Genomic DNA, 16610 nt, shown 5'->3' with positions numbered 1-16610 from the left:
CACCACCTGTTCAAGTACCACAGCAGAGCATTTTCTCCACTGCTAGAATAGGAATGGAGAAATGTGCTTGTTTTATGTCTGAGCAGAAAAGATATATGTTTGAATGGATGTGTGGGATAAAATACACCCTGTCGTATGTTGTAAAGGTATTGCAAGTTGTGGAATAGCTTAGTGATCACATAGAGGAAAGTGGGTGAAGACAGAATTCCTCTGTGGGGTGAATGAACTCGGAGGTGACTTGCGTTATCCTTTTTATGTATGACAAAGGTACTTTATTTCTTACTGCACATTTCAATGCCATCACTCAAAAAAAACAAAAAATTCCTAGTCTTTTGTTGTTTCATATGGAAGATTATGTTTTCAGGCATGGAGAATGAAAGTAGAAGCTGTAGTGCTGAATTAGACGTTCTCACAAACCATGTAATAATTTGTTCAAAAAAAGGCATGACATTTCTGAGTCATATTAAAAATTATGTGTAAATATGCAGATAGAGTCTATCTTTCCAGTAATGATCTACAGTGTGCAAAAAGTAAACCTTTTGCCATAAGTATCTCCTTTCTGCTAAGCACCGATCATTAAAAATCTCTCTATAAATATGTATATCAGAAGAAGGAAATGCTAGTTCGGGTTGATGTTGTTAGAACTGCAAGTGCAGTTGTATTCCTTGAGCTGCTTTGATGTTTCCTGCTGGCTCGAGCAGTGGGCATTTTGTTGTGACATGTGAAGTGAAGTTAGGAGAGTTTAGCGTCCGCATTGTGTTGTTCTTCCAGGTGAGGGTATATTAGATATTTGAATAGTTGTAAGGACTTTAAAGAGAGGGGAGTTATCCATTGATTGCTTGTTGTGAATGTATTGTATAAGTGATTCCATAGACTTAAACTGCGGTAGAGACCACATTATAGGGAGTGGATCTTGTATTTGGAGGACAGGGGAGAGCAGTTCCAATGTGGCCCCAGTGGCCTAATGGATAAGGCACTGGCCTCTTAAGCCAGGGATTGTGTGTTCAAGTCCCATCTGGGGTGAAACTCTGTACATTCAGCTCTTGACTTTCAGTTTCAAAGCACAAACCACACAAGTCAGCCTTTGCTTTACATAGACTTTGCAGCTATGGAACATCAATCTACCTTCAAAACACAAGTGCTGGAACTCAAAAATATTTGCCTACATATCCTACTCTTGGGCCCAGTCTGGAGAATGGGATTTCAACCCACCTTTCTGGCTAGACATTTTTTATGTCCTCCTTTGGATAGCACTCGCAGACAGTCTCCCATTTAGCATTAAAACATGTACTTATTTCACCACTTGAATGTATAAACTGTTGAATAATTAAAAATACCATGTGAAACTGCTATGTTGATAAAGAAGTATTTCTCGAAAAAAGTGCAGCAGATGGGAAGACAGTGCACCCTATTTTATGCTACTATCACTGGGCCCCTAGTCTTAGAAACCAAACTGAGTTTAGGGAGGTGCAGGGTGGTGTTTCAACAATGGCAGTTAAATAGATTTTTCAAAACACCCGGGGTGTTGTTAGACTGAGAAGTTGATGGGACACCTGTGAAAGGCAGCTTTACTTGTCTGCTTTTAGTTGATGTAGATTGTATGTCCTGTTTAACAACCTTTGGTTTCAACAAGGACATTAGAGAGATATTGGGACACTGCCTGGGATGCTTGTCCTCTCTCTATTTTGAAAATTTGCCATGCCAACTAAGGGCCAAGGCAGACGTTTAGTTTTAGCCTTGCCCAACTCTAATTTTCCAAACCTAGAGCATACATTTGGCGCAGATTGTAATACTTTGTTAGTACTACCTGTTGTTCCCTTAAGAGTGCATATATTGAGAACAAACAAGATGGCCAAATTATATCGTAGGAGTCTGCCACACCAGGTCCTTCACTCGTAAGAACAGTGGGACAGAAGCATGATGGATTAACTAGTTCCCTTAAATGCAGCCATTTCAAACTTTAATCACCACAGCTGGGGACTCTTTAAAGGTGATATGAACTTCTTTTATACCTGAGTGGGAGCGACAAACATGTAGAATATGTGTCGTATTTCTAGAAAGTGTTTGTAGCTATTGGTTAACAGCACTCCTGTGCAACCCCGTTGGCCTAATTGGTAAGGCAGTCAAATACTCTCAAAGGGATTGTGGGTTTGAGTTCTTTCTGGGGTGGAAGAAGATGTATTTTGGAGATGTTTATCTAGTTTCCTAAGCGTCTTCCTTCTTAACAACATTAGCACTGAAGCTTGCTGATAAAATAACCAATTCCAACAAACTTTACTCCGCCACCTGTTCAAGTACCACAGCAGAGCATTTTCTCCACTGCTAGGATAGGAATGGAGAAATGTGCTTGTTTTATGTCTGAGCAGAAAAGATATATGTTTGAATGGATGTGTGGGATAAAACACACCCTGTCGTATGTTGTAAAGGTATTGCAAGTTGTGGAGTAGCTTAGTGATCACATAGAGGAAAGTGGGTGAAGACAGAATTCCTCTGTGGGGTGAATGAACTCGGAGGTGACTTGCGTTATCCTTTTTATGTATGACAAAGGTACTTTACTTCTTACTGCACATTTCAATGCCATCACTCAAAAAAAACAAAAAATTCCTAGTCTTTTGTTGTTTCATATGGAAGATTATGTTTTCTGGCATGGAGAATGAAAGTAGAAGCTGTAGTGCTGAATTAGACGTTCTCACAAACCATGTAATAATTTGTTCAAAAAAAGGCATGACATTTCTGAGTCATATTAAAAATGATGTGTAAATATGCAGATAGAGTCTATCTTTCCAGTAATGATCTACAGTGTGCAAAAAGTAAACCTTTTGCCATAAGTATCTCCTTTCTGCTAAGCACCGATCATTAAAAATCTCTCTATAAATATGTATATCAGAAGAAGGAAATGCTAGTTCGGGTTGATGTTGTTAGAACTGCAAGTGCAGTTGCATTCCTTGAGCTGCTTTGATGTTTCCTGCTGGCTCGAGCAGTGGGCATTTTGTTGTGACATGTGAAGTGAAGTTAGGAGAGTTTAGCGTCCGCATTGTGTTGTTCTTCCAGGTGAGGGTATATTAGATATTTGAATAGTTGTAAGGACTTTAAAGAGAGGGGAGTTATCCATGGATTGCTTGTTGTGAATGTATTGTATAAGTGATTCCATAGACTTAAACTGCGGTAGAGACCACATGATAGGGAGTGAATCTTGTATTTGGAGGACAGGGGAGAGCAGTATCAACGTGGCCCCAGTGGCCTAATGGATAAGGCACTGGCCTCCTAAGCCAGGGATTGTGGGTTCAAGTCCCATCTGGGGTGAAACTCTGTACATTCAGCTCTTGACTTTTACATTTTCAAAGCACAAACCACACAATTTAGCCCTTGCTTTCCATAGACTTTGCAGCTATGGAACATCAATCTACCTTCAAAACACAAGTGCTGGAACTCAAAAACATTTGCCTACATATCCTACTCTTGGGCCCAGTCTGGAGAATGGGATTTCAACCCACCTTTCTGGCTAGACATTTTTTATGTCCTCCTTTGGATAGCACTCGCAGGCAGTCTCCCATTTAGCATTAAAACATGTACTTATTTCACCACTTGAATGTATAAACTGTTGAATAATTAAAAATACCATGTGAAACTGCTATGTTGATAAAGAAGTATTTCTCGAAAAAAGTGCAGCAGATGGGAAGACAGTGCACCCTATTTTATGCTACTATCGCTGGGCCCCTAGTCTTAGAAACCAAAGTGGGTTTAGGGAGGGCAGGGTGGTGTTTCAATGATGCCAGTTAAACATATTTTTCAAAACACCCAGGGTGTTGTTAGACTGAGAAGTTGATGGGACACCTGTGAAAGGCAGCTTTACTTGCCTGCTTTTAGTTGATGTAGATTGTATGTCCTGTTTAACAACCTTTGGTTTCAACAAGGACATTAGAGAGATATTGGGACACTGCCTGGGATGCTTGTCCTCTCTCTATTTTGAAAATTTGCCATGCCAACTAAGGGCCAAGGCAGACGTTTAGTTTTAGCCTTGCCCAACTCTAATTTTCCAAACCTAGAGCATACATTTGGCGCAGATTGTAATACTTTGTTAGTACTACCTGTTGTTCCCTTAAGAGTGCATATATTGAGAACAAACAAGATGGCCAAATTATATCGTAGGAGTCTGCCACACCAGGTCCTTCACTCGTAAGAACAGTGGGACTGAAGCATGATGGATTAACTAGTTCCCTTAAATGCAGCCATTTCAAACTTTAATCACCACAGCTGGGGACTCTTTAAAGGTGACATGAACTTCTTTTATACCTGAGTGGGAGCGACAAACATGTAGAATATGTGTCGTATTTTTAGAAAGTGTTTGTAGCTATTGGTTAACAGCACTCCTGTGCAACCCCGTTGGCCTAATGGGTAAGGCAGTCAAATACTCACAAAGGGATTGTGGGTTTGAGTTCTTTCTGGGGTGGAAGAAGATGTATTTTGGAGATGTTTATCTAGTTTCGTAAGGGTCTTCCTTCTTAACAACATTAGCACTGAAGCGTGCTGATAAAATAACCAATTCCAACAAACTTTACTCCGCCACCTGTTCAAGTACCACAGCAGAGCATTTTCTCCACTGCTAGGATAGGAATGGAGAAATGTGCTTGTTTCATGTCTGAGCAGAAAAGATATATGTTTGAATGGATGTGTGGGATAAAACACACCCTGTCGTATGTTGTAAAGGTATTGCAAGTTGTGGAGTAGCTTAGTGATCACATAGAGGAAAGTGGGTGAAGACAGAATTCCTCTGTGGGGTGAATGAACTCGGAGGTGACTTGCGTTATCCTTTTTATGTATGACAAAGGTACTTTATTTCTTACTGCACATTTCAATGCCATCACTCAAAAAAAACAAAAAATTCCTACTCTTTTGTTGTTTCATATGGAAGATTATGTTTTCAGGCATGGAGAATGAAAGCAGAAGCTGTAGTGCTGAATTAGACGTTCTCAGAAACCATGTAATAATTTGTTCAAAAAAAGGCATGACATTTCTGAGTCATATTAAAAATGATGTGGAAATATGCAGATAGAGTCTATCTTTCCAGAAATGATCTACAGTGTGCAAAAAGTAAACCTTTTGCCATAAGTATCTCCTTTCTGCTAAGCACCGATCATTAAAAATCTCTCCATAAATATGTATATCAGAAGAAGGAAATGCTAGTTCGGGTTGATGTTGTTAGAACTGCAAGTGCAGTTGTATTCCTTGAGCTGCCATGATGTTTCCTGCTGGCTCGAGCAGTGGGCATTTTGTTGTGACATGTGAAGTGAAGTTAGGAGAGTTTAGCGTCCGCATTGTGTTGTTCTTCCAGGTGAGGGTATATTAGATATTTGAATAGTTGTAAGGACTTTAAAGAGAGGGGAGTTATCCATGGATTGCTTGTTGTGAATGTATTGTATAAGTGATTCCATAGACTTAAACTGCGGTAGAGACCACATGATAGGGAGTGAATCTTGTATTTGGAGGACAGGGGAGAGCAGTATCAACGTGGCCCCAGTGGCCTAATGGATAAGGCACTGGCCTCCTAAGCCAGGGATTGTGGGTTCAAGTCCCATCTGGGGTGAAACTCTGTACATTCAGCTCTTGACTTTTACATTTTCAAAGCACAAACCACACAATTTAGCCCTTGCTTTCCATAGACTTTGCAGCTATGGAACATCAATCTACCTTCAAAACACAAGTGCTGGAACTCAAAAACATTTGCCTACATATCCTACTCTTGGGCCCAGTCTGGAGAATGGGATTTCAACCCACCTTTCTGGCTAGACATTTTTTATGTCCTCCTTTGGATAGCACTCGCAGGCAGTCTCCCATTTAGCATTAAAACATGTACTTATTTCACCACTTGAATGTATAAACTGTTGAATAATTAAAAATACCATGTGAAACTGCTATGTTGATAAAGAAGTATTTCTCGAAAAAAGTGCAGCAGATGGGAAGACAGTGCACCCTATTTTATGCTACTATCGCTGGGCCCCTAGTCTTAGAAACCAAAGTGAGTTTAGGGAGGGCAGGGTGGTGTTTCAATGATGGCAGTTAAACATATTTTTCAAAACACCCAGGGTGTTGTTAGACTGAGAAGTTGATGGGACACCTGTGAAAGGCAGCTTTACTTGCCTGCTTTTAGTTGATGTAGATTGTATGTCCTGTTTAACAACCTTTGGTTTCAACAAGGACATTAGAGAGATATTGGGACACTGCCTGGGATGCTTGTCCTCTCTCTATTTTGAAAATTTGCCATGCCAACTAAGGGCCAAGGCAGACGTTTAGTTTTAGCCTTGCCCAACTCTAATTTTCCAAACCTAGAGCATACATTTGGCGCAGATTGTAATACTTTGTTAGTACTACCTGTTGTTCCCTTAAGAGTGCATATATTGAGAACAAACAAGATGGCCAAATTATATCGTAGGAGTCTGCCACACCAGGTCCTTCACTCGTAAGAACAGTGGGACTGAAGCATGATGGATTAACTAGTTCCCTTAAATGCAGCCATTTCAAACTTTAATCACCACAGCTGGGGACTCTTTAAAGGTGACATGAACTTCTTTTATACCTGAGTGGGAGCGACAAACATGTAGAATATGTGTCGTATTTTTAGAAAGTGTTTGTAGCTATTGGTTAACAGCACTCCTGTGCAACCCCGTTGGCCTAATGGGTAAGGCAGTCAAATACTCACAAAGGGATTGTGGGTTTGAGTTCTTTCTGGGGTGGAAGAAGATGTATTTTGGAGATGTTTATCTAGTTTCGTAAGGGTCTTCCTTCTTAACAACATTAGCACTGAAGCGTGCTGATAAAATAACCAATTCCAACAAACTTTACTCCGCCACCTTTTCAAGTACCACAGCAGAGCATTTTCTCCACTGCTAGGATAGGAATGGAGAAATGTGCTTGTTTCATGTCTGAGCAGAAAAGATATATGTTTGAATGGATGTGTGGGATAAAACACACCCTGTCGTATGTTGTAAAGGTATTGCAAGTTGTGGAGTAGCTTAGTGATCACATAGAGGAAAGTGGGTGAAGACAGAATTCCTCTGTGGGGTGAATGAACTCGGAGGTGACTTGCGTTATCCTTTTTATGTATGACAAAGGTACTTTATTTCTTACTGCACATTTCAATGCCATCACTCAAAAAAAACAAAAAATTCCTACTCTTTTGTTGTTTCATATGGAAGATTATGTTTTCAGGCATGGAGAATGAAAGCAGAAGCTGTAGTGCTGAATTAGACGTTCTCAGAAACCATGTAATAGTTTGTTCAAAAAAAGGCATGACATTTCTGAGTCATATTAAAAATGATGTGGAAATATGCAGATAGAGTCTATCTTTCCAGAAATGATCTACAGTGTGCAAAAAGTAAACCTTTTGCCATAAGTATCTCCTTTCTGCTAAGCACCGATCATTAAAAATCTCTCCATAAATATGTATATCAGAAGAAGGAAATGCTAGTTCGGGTTGATGTTGTTAGAACTGCAAGTGCAGTTGTATTCCTTGAGCTGCCATGATGTTTCCTGCTGGCTCGAGCAGTGGGCATTTTGTTGTGACATGTGAAGTGAAGTTAGGAGAGTTTAGCGTCCGCATTGTGTTGTTCTATCAGGTGAGGGTATATTAGATATTTGAATAGTTGTAAGGACTTTAAAGAGAGGGGAGTTATCCATGGATTGCTTGTTGTGAATGTATTGTATAAGTGATTCCATAGACTTAAACTGCGGTAGAGACCAAATGATAGGGAGTGGATCTTGTATTTGGAGGACAGGGGAGAGCAGTATCAACATGGCCCCAGTGGCCTAATGGATAAAGCACTGGCCTCCTAAGCCAGTGATTGTGGGTTCAAGTCCCATCTGGGGTAAAACTCTGTACATTCAGCTCTTGACTTTTACATTTTCAAAGCACAAACCACACAATTCAGCCCTTGCTTTACATAGACTTTGCAGCTATGGAACATCAATCTACCTTCAAAACACAAGTGCTGGAACTCAAAAACATTTGCCTACATATCCTACTCTTGGGCCCAGTCTGGAGAATGGGATTTCAACCCACCTTTCTGGCTAGACATTTTTTATGTCCTCCTTTGGATAGCACTCGCAGGCAGTCTCCCATTTAGCATTAAAACATGTACTTATTTCACCACTTGAATGTATAAACTGTTGAATAATTAAAAATACCATGTGAAACTGCTATGTTGATAAAGACGTATTTCTCGAAAAAAGTGCAGCAGATGGGAAGACAGTGCACCCTATTTTATGCTACTATCGCTGGGCCCCTAGTCTTAGAAACCAAACTGAGTTTAGGGAGGGCAGGGTGGTGTTTCAATGATGGCAGTTATATAGATTTTTCAAAACACCCGGGGTGTTGTTAGACTGAGAAGTTGATGGGACACCTGTGAAAGGCAACTTTACTTGTCTGCTTTTAGTTGATGTAGATTGTATGTCCTGTTTAACAACCTTTGGTTTCAACAAGGACATTAGAGAGATATTGGAACACTGCCTGGGATGCTTGTCCTCTCTCTATTTTGAAAATTTGCCATGCCAACTAAGGGCCAAGGCAGACGTTTAGTTTTAGCCTTGCCCAACTCTAATTTTCCAAACCTAGAGCATACATTTGGCGCAGATTGTAATACTTTGTTAGTACTACCTGTTGTTCCCTTAAGAGTGCATATATTGTGAACAAACAAGATGGCCAAATTATATCGTAGGAGTCTGCCACACCAGGTCCTTCACTCGTAAGAACAGTGGGACTGAAGCATGATGGATTAACTAGTTCCCTTAAATGCAGCCATTTCAAACTTTCATCACCACAGCTGGGGACTCTTTAAAGGTGATATGAACTTCTTTTATACCTGAGAGGGAGCGACAAACATGTAGAATATGTGTCGTATTTTTAGAAAGTGTTTGTAGCTATTGGTTAACAGCACTCCTGTGCAACCCCGTTGGCCTAATGGGTAAGGCAGTCAAATACTCACAAAGGGATTGTGGGTTTGAGTTCTTTCTGGGGTGGAAGAAGATGTATTTTGGAGATGTTTATCTAGTTTCCTAAGCGTCTTCCTTCTTAACAACATTAGCACTGAAGCTTGCTGATAAAATAACCAATTCCAACAAACTTTACTCCGCCACCTGTTCAAGTACCACAGCAGAGCATTTTCTCCACTGCTAGGATAGGAATGGAGAAATGTGCTTGTTTTATGTCTGAGCAGAAAAGATATATGTTTGAATGGATGTGTGGAATAAAACACACCCTGTCGTATGTTGTAAAGGTATTGCAAGTTGTGGAGTAGCTTAGTGATCACATAGAGGAAAGTGGGTGAAGATAGAATTCCTCTGTGGGGTGAATGAACTCGGAGGTGACTTGCGTTATCCTTTTTATGTATGACAAAGGTACTTTATTTCTTACTCCACATTTCAATGCCCCCACTCAAAAAAACCTAAAAAATCCTAGTCTTTTGTTGTTTCATATGGAAGATTATGTTTTCAGGCATGGAGAATGAAAGCAGAAGCTGTAGTGCTGAATTAGACGTTCTCACAAACCATGTAATAATTTGTTCAAAAAAAGGCATGACATTTCTGAGTCATATTAAAAATGATGTGTAAATATGCAGATAGAGTCTATCTTTCCAGTAATGATCTACAGTGTGCAAAAAGTAAACCTTTTGCCATAAGTATCTCCTTTCTGCTAAGCACCGATCATTAAAAATCTCTCTATAAATATGTATATCAGAAGAAGGAAATGCTAGTTCGGGTTGATGTTGTTAGAACTGCAAGTGCAGTTGTATTCCTTGAGCTGCTTTGATGTTTCCTGCTGGCTCGAGCAGTGGGCATTTTGTTGTGACATGTGAAGTGAAGTTAGGAGAGTTTAGCGTCCGCATTGTGTTGTTCTTCCAGGTGAGGGTATATTAGATATTTGAATAGTTGTAAGGACTTTAAAGAGAGGGGAGTTATCCATGGATTGCTTGTTGTGAATGTATTGTATAAGTGATTCCATAGACTTAAACTGCGGTAGAGACCACATGATAGGGAGTGGATCTTGTATTTGGAGGACAGGGGAGAGCAGTACCAACGTGGCCCCAGTGGCCTAATGGATAAGGCACTGGCCTCCTAAGCCAGGGATTGTGGGTTCAAGTCCCATCTGGGTTGAAACTCTGAACCTTCAGCTCTTGACTTTCACATTTTCAAAGCACAAACCACACAATTCAGCCCTTGCTTTACATAGACTTTGCAGCTATGGAACATCTATCTACCTTCAAAACACAAGTGCTGGAACTCAAAAACATTTGCCTACATATCCTACTCTTGGGCCCAGTCTGGAGAATGGGATTTCAACCTACCTTTCTGGCTAGACATTTTTTATGTCCTCCTTTGGATAGCACTCGCAGGCAGTCTCCCATTTAGCATTAAAACATGTACTTATTTCACCACTTGAATGTATAAACTGTTGAATAATTAAAAATACCATGTGAAACTGCTATGTTGATAAAAGAAGTATTTCTCGAAAAAAGTGCAGCAGATGGGAAGACAGTGCACCCTATTTTATGCTACTATCGCTGGGCCCCTAGTCTTAGAAACCAAACTGAGTTTAGGGAGGGCAGGGTGGTGTTTCAATGATGGCAGTTAAATAGATTTTTCCAAACACCCGGGGTGTTGTTAGACTGAGAAGTTGATGGGACACCTGTGAAAGGCAGCTTTACTTGTCTGCTTTTAGTTGATGTAGATTGTATGTCCTGTTTAACAACCTTTGGTTTCAACAAGGACATTAGAGAGATATTGGGACACTGCCTGGGATGCTTGTCCTCTCTCTATTTTGAAAATTTGCCATGCCAACTAAGGGCCAAGGCAGACGTTTAGTTTTAGCCTTGCCCAACTCTAATTTTCCAAACCTAGAGCATACATTTGGCGCAGATTGTAATACTTTGTTAGTACTACCTGTTGTTCCCTTAAGAGTGCATATATTGAGAACAAACAAGATGGCCAAATTATATCGTAGGAGTCTGCCACACCAGGTCCTTCACTCGTAAGAACAGTGGGACTGAAGCATGATGGATTAACTAGTTGCCTTAAATGCAGCCATTTCAAACTTTAATCACCACAGCTGGGGACTCTTTAAAGGTGATATGAACTTCTTTTATACCTGAGTGGGAGCGACAAACATGTAGAATATGTGTCGTATTTTTAGAAAGTGTTTGTAGCTATTGGTTAACAGCACTCCTGTGCAACCCCGTTGCCCTAATGGGTAAGGCAGTCAAATACTCACAAAGGGATTGTGGGTTTGAGTTCTTTCTGGGGTGGAAGAAGATGTATTTTGGAGATGTTTATCTAGTTTCCTAAGGGTCTTCCTTCTTAACAACATTAGCACTGAAGCGTGCTGATAAAATAACCAATTCCAACAAACTTTACTCCGCCACCTGTTCAAGTACCACAGCAGAGCATTTTCTCCACTGCTAGGATAGGAATGGAGAAATGTGCTTGTTTTATGTCTGAGCAGAAAAGATATATGCTTGAATGGATGTGTGGAATAAAACACACCCTGTCGTATGTTGTAAAGGTATTGCAAGTTGTGGAGTAGCTTAGTGATCACATAGAGGAAAGTGGGTGAAGATAGAATTCCTCTGTGGGGTGAATGAACTCGGAGGTGACTTGCGTTATCCTTTTTATGTATTACAAAGGTACTTTATTTCTTACTGCACATTTCAATGCCATCACTCAAAAAAAACAAAAAAAATCCTAGTCTTTTGTTGTTTCATATGGAAGATTATGTTTTCAGGCATGGAGAATGAAAGCAGAAGCTGTAGTGCTGAATTAGACGTTCTCACAAACCATGTAATAATTTGTTCAAAAAAAGGCATGACATTTCTGAGTCATATTAAAAATGATGTGTAAATATGCAGATAGAGTCTATCTTTCCAGTAATGATCTACAGTGTGCAAAAAGTAAACCTTTTGCCATAAGTATCTCCTTTCTGCTAAGCACCGATCATTAAAAATCTCTCTATAAATATGTATATCAGAAGAAGGAAATGCTAGTTCGGGTTGATGTTGTTAGAACTGCAAGTGCAGTTGTATTCCTTGAGCTGCTTTGATGTTTCCTGCTGGCTCGAGCAGTGGGCATTTTGTTGTGACATGTGAAGTGAAGTTAGGAGAGTTTAGCGTCCGCATTGTGTTGTTCTTCCAGGTGAGGGTATATTAGATATTTGAATAGTTGTAAGGACTTTAAAGAGAGGGGAGTTATCCATGGATTGCTTGTTGTGAATGTATTGTATAAGTGATTCCATAGACTTAAACTGCAGTAGAGACCACATGATAGGGAGTGGATCTTGTATTTGGAGGACAGGGGAGAGCAGTATCAACGTGTCCCCAGTGGCCTAATGGATAAGGCACTGGCCTCCTAAGCCAGGGATTGTGGGTTCAAGTCCCATCTGGGTTGAAACTCTGTACATTCAGCTCTTGACTTTCACATTTTCAAAGCACAAACCACACAATTCAGCCCTTGCTTTACATAGACTTTGCAGCTATGGAACATCTATCTACCTTCAAAACACAAATGCTGGCACTCAAAAACATTTGCCTACATATCCTACTCTTGGGCCCAGTCTGGAGAATGGGATTTCAACCCACCTTTCTGGCTAGACATTTTTTATGTCCTCCTTTGGATAGCACTCGCAGGCAGTCTCCCATTTAGCATTAAAACATGTACTTATTTCACCACTTGAATGTATAAACTGTTGAATAATTAAAAATACCATGTGAAACTGCTATGTTGATAAAGAAGTATTTCTCGAAAAAAGTGCAGCAGATGGGAAGACAGTGCACCCTATTTTATGCTACTATCGCTGGGCCCCTAGTCTTAGAAACCAAACTGAGTTTAGGGAGGGCAGGGTGGTGTTTCAATGATGGCAGTTAAATAGATTTTTCAAAACACCCGGGGTGTTGTTAGACTGAGAAGTTGATGGGACACCTGTGAAAGGCAGCTTTACTTGCCTGCTTTTAGTTGATGTAGATTGTATGTCCTGTTTAACAACCTTTGGTTTCAACAAGGACATTAGAGAGATATTGGGACACTGCATGGGATGCTTGTCCTCTCTCTATTTTGAAAATTTGCCTTGCCAACTAAGGGCCAAGGCAGACGTTTAGTTTTAGCCTTGCCCAACTCTAATTTTCCAAACCTAGAGCATACATTTGGCGCAAATTGTAATACTTTGTTAGTACTACCTGTTGTTCCCTTAAGAGTGCATATACTGTGAACAAACAAGATGGCCAAATTATATCGTAGGAGTCTGCCACACCAGGTCCTTCACTCGTAAGAACAGTGGGACTGAAGCATGATGGATTAACTAGTTCCCTTAAATGCAGCCATTTCAAACTTTAATCACCACAGCTGGGGAGTCTTTAAAGGTGATATGAACTTCTTTTATACCTGAGTGGGAGCGACAAACATGTAGAATATGTGTCGTATTTTTAGAAAGTGTTTGTAGCTATTGGTTAACAGCACTCCTGTGCAACCCCGTTGGACTAATGGGTAAGGCAGTCAAATACTCACAAAGGGATTGTGGGTTTGAGTTCTTTCTGGGGTGGAAGAAGATGTATTTTGGAGATGTTTATCTAGTTTCCTAAGCGTCTTCCTTCTTAACAACATTAGCACTGAAGCGTGCTGATAAAATAACCAATTCCAACAAACTTTACTCCGCCACCTGTTCAAGTACCACAGCAGAGCATTTTCTCCACTGCTAGGATAGGAATGGAGAAATGTGCTTGTTTTATGTCTGAGCAGAAAAGATATATGTTTGAATGGATGTGTGGGATAAAACACACCCTGTCGTATGTTGTAAAGGTATTGCAAGTTGTGGAGTAGCTTAGTGATCACATAGAGGAAAGTGGGTGAAGACAGAATTCCTCTGTGGGGTGAATGAACTCGGAGGTGACTTGCGTTATCCTTTTTATGTATGACAAAGGTACTTTATTTCTTACTGCACATTTCAATGCCATCACTCAAAAAAACCAAAAAAATCCTACTCTTTTGTTGTTTCATATGGAAGATTATGTTTTCAGGCATGGAGAATGAAAGCAGAAGCTGTAGTGCTGAATTAGACGTTCTCACAAACCATGTAATAATTTGTTCAAAAAAAGGCATGACATTTCTGAGTCATATTAAAAATGATGTGTAAATATGCAGATAGAGTCTATCTTTCCAGTAATGATCTACAGTGTGCAAAAAGTAAACCTTTTGCCATAAGTATCTCCTTTCTGCTAAGCACCGATCATTAAAAATGTCTCTATAAATATGTATATCAGAAGAAGGAAATGCTAGTTCGGGTTGATGTTGTTAGAACTGCAAGTGCAGTTGTATTCCTTGAGCTGCCTTGATGTTTCCTGCTGGCTCGAGCAGTGGGCATTTTGTTGTGACATGTGAAGTGAAGTTAGGAGAGTTTAGCGTCCGCATTGTGTTGTTCTTCCAGGTGAGGGTATATTAGATATTTGAATAGTTGTAAGGACTTTAAAGAGAGGGGAGTTATCCATGGATTGCTTGTTGTGAATGTATTGTACAGTATAAGTGATTCCATAGACTTAAACTGCGGTAGAGACCATATGATAGGGAGTGGATCTTGTATTTGGAGGACAGAGGAGAGGTGTATCAACGTGGCCCCAGTGGCCTAATGGATAAGGCACTGGCCTCCTAAGCCAGGGATTGTGGGTTCAAGTCCCATCTGGGGTGAAACTCTGTACATTCAGCTCTTGACTTTTACATTTTCAAAGCACAAACCACACAATTTAGCCCTTGCTTTCCATAGACTTTGCAGCTATGGAACATCAATCTACCTTCAAAACACAAGTGCTGGAACTCAAAAACATTTGCCTACATATCCTACTCTTGGGCCCAGTCTGGAGAATGGGATTTCAACCCACCTTTCTGGCTAGACATTTTTTATGTACTCCTTTGGATAGCACTCGCAGGCAGTCTCCCATTTAGCATTAAAACATGTACTTATTTCACCGCTTGAATGTATAAACTGTTGAATAATTAAAAATACCATGTGAAACTGCTATGTTGATAAAGAAGTATTTCTCAAAAAAAGTGCAGCGGATGGGAAGACAGTGCACCCTATTTTATGCAACTATCGCTGGGCCCCTAGTCTTAGAAACCAAACTGAGTTTAGGGAGGGCAGGGTGGTGTTTCAATGATGGCAGTTAAATAGATTTTTCAAAACACCCGGGGTGTTGTTAGACTGAGAAGTTGATGGGTCACCTGTGAAAGGCAGCTTTACTTGTCTGCTTTTAGTGGATGTAGATTGTATGTCCTGTTTAACAACCTTTGGTTTCAACAAGGACATTAGAGAGATATTGGGACACTGCCTGGGATGCTTGTCCTCTCTCTATTTTGAAAATTTGCCATGCCAACTAAGGGCCAAGGCAGACGTTTAGATTTAGCCTTGCACAACTCTAATTTTCCAAACCTAGAGCATACATTTGGCGCAAATTGTAATACTTTGTTAGTACTACCTATTGTTCCCTTAAGAGTGCATATATTGTGAACAAACAAGATGGCCAAATTATATCGTAGGAGTCTGCCACACCAGGTCCTTCACTCGTAAGAACAGTGGGACTGAAGCATGATGGATTAACTAGTTCCCTTAAATGCAGCCATTTCAAACTTTAATCACCACTGCTGGGGACTCTTTAAAGGTGATATGAACTTCTTTTATACCTGAGTGGGAGCGACAAACATGTAGAATATGTGTTGTATTTTTAGAAAGTGTTTGTAGCTATTGGTTAACAGCATTCCTGTGCAACCCCGTTGGCCTAATGGGTAAGGCCGTCAAATACTCACAAAGGGATTGTGGGTTTGAGTTCTTTCTGGGGTGGAAGAAGATGTATTTTGGAGATGTTTATCTAGTTTTCTAAGCGTCTTCCTTCTTAACAACATTAGCACTGAAGCGTGCTGATAAAATAACCAATTCCAACAAACTTTACTCCGCCACCTGTTCAAGTACCACAGCAGAGCATTTTCTCCACTGCTAGGATAGGAATGGAGAAATGTGCTTGTTTTATGTCTGAGCAGAAAAGATATATGTTTGAATGGATGTGTGGGATAAAACACACCCTGTCGTATGTTGTAAAGGTATTGCAAGTTGTGGAGTAGCTTAGTGATCACATAGAGGAAAGTGGGTGAAGACAGAATTCCTCTGTGGGGTGAATGAACTCGGAGGTGACTTGAGTTATCCTTTTTATGTATGACAAAGGTACTTTATTTCTTACTGCACATTTCAATGCCATCACTCAAAAAAAACAAAAAATTCCTAGTCTTTTGTTGTTTCATATGGAAGATTATGTTTTCAGGCATGGAGAATGAAAGTAGAAGCTGTAGTGCTGAATTAGACGTTCTCACAAACCATGTAATAATTTGTTCAAAAAAAGGCATGACATTTCTGAGTCATATTAAAAATTATGTGTAAATATGCAGATAGAGTCTATCTTTCCAGTAATGATCTACAGTGTGCAAAAAGTAAACCTTTTGCCATAAGTATCTCCTTTCTGCTAAGCACCGATCATTAAAAATCTCTCTATAAATATGTATATCAGAAGAAGGAAATGCTAGTTCGGGTTGATGTT

The 16610-nt window shown here is 40.1% G+C and overlaps 6 non-coding genes across 6 annotated transcripts; all 6 read left to right on the top strand.

Moving 5' to 3' along the window:
• Window positions 1-3230: 3230 nt before the first annotated feature.
• Window positions 3231-3303, top strand: TRNAR-CCU (transfer RNA arginine (anticodon CCU)). Its single transcript has one exon. It is a non-coding gene; the product is annotated as a tRNA-Arg (tRNA).
• Window positions 3304-5511: 2208 nt separating this feature from the next.
• TRNAR-CCU (transfer RNA arginine (anticodon CCU)) lies at window positions 5512-5584 on the top strand. Its single transcript has one exon. It is a non-coding gene; the product is annotated as a tRNA-Arg (tRNA).
• A 2208-nt stretch (window positions 5585-7792) lies between these two features.
• On the top strand, window positions 7793-7865 carry TRNAR-CCU (transfer RNA arginine (anticodon CCU)). Its single transcript has one exon. It is a non-coding gene; the product is annotated as a tRNA-Arg (tRNA).
• A 2207-nt stretch (window positions 7866-10072) lies between these two features.
• TRNAR-CCU (transfer RNA arginine (anticodon CCU)) lies at window positions 10073-10146 on the top strand. The gene has a single exon. It is a non-coding gene; the product is annotated as a tRNA-Arg (tRNA).
• Window positions 10147-12356: 2210 nt separating this feature from the next.
• On the top strand, window positions 12357-12431 carry TRNAR-CCU (transfer RNA arginine (anticodon CCU)). Its single transcript has one exon. It is a non-coding gene; the product is annotated as a tRNA-Arg (tRNA).
• Window positions 12432-14642: 2211 nt separating this feature from the next.
• TRNAR-CCU (transfer RNA arginine (anticodon CCU)) lies at window positions 14643-14715 on the top strand. Its single transcript has one exon. It is a non-coding gene; the product is annotated as a tRNA-Arg (tRNA).
• The last annotated feature ends 1895 nt before the right edge of the window (window positions 14716-16610 follow it).

The sequence above is a fragment of the Pleurodeles waltl genome, chromosome 7 (assembly GCF_031143425.1).
Source record: "Pleurodeles waltl isolate 20211129_DDA chromosome 7, aPleWal1.hap1.20221129, whole genome shotgun sequence".
Classification (NCBI taxonomy): Eukaryota; Metazoa; Chordata; class Amphibia; order Caudata; family Salamandridae; genus Pleurodeles; species Pleurodeles waltl.
The sequence above is the reverse complement of the archived record's forward strand: the minus strand, read 5'-3'. Positions and strand labels throughout refer to the sequence as shown.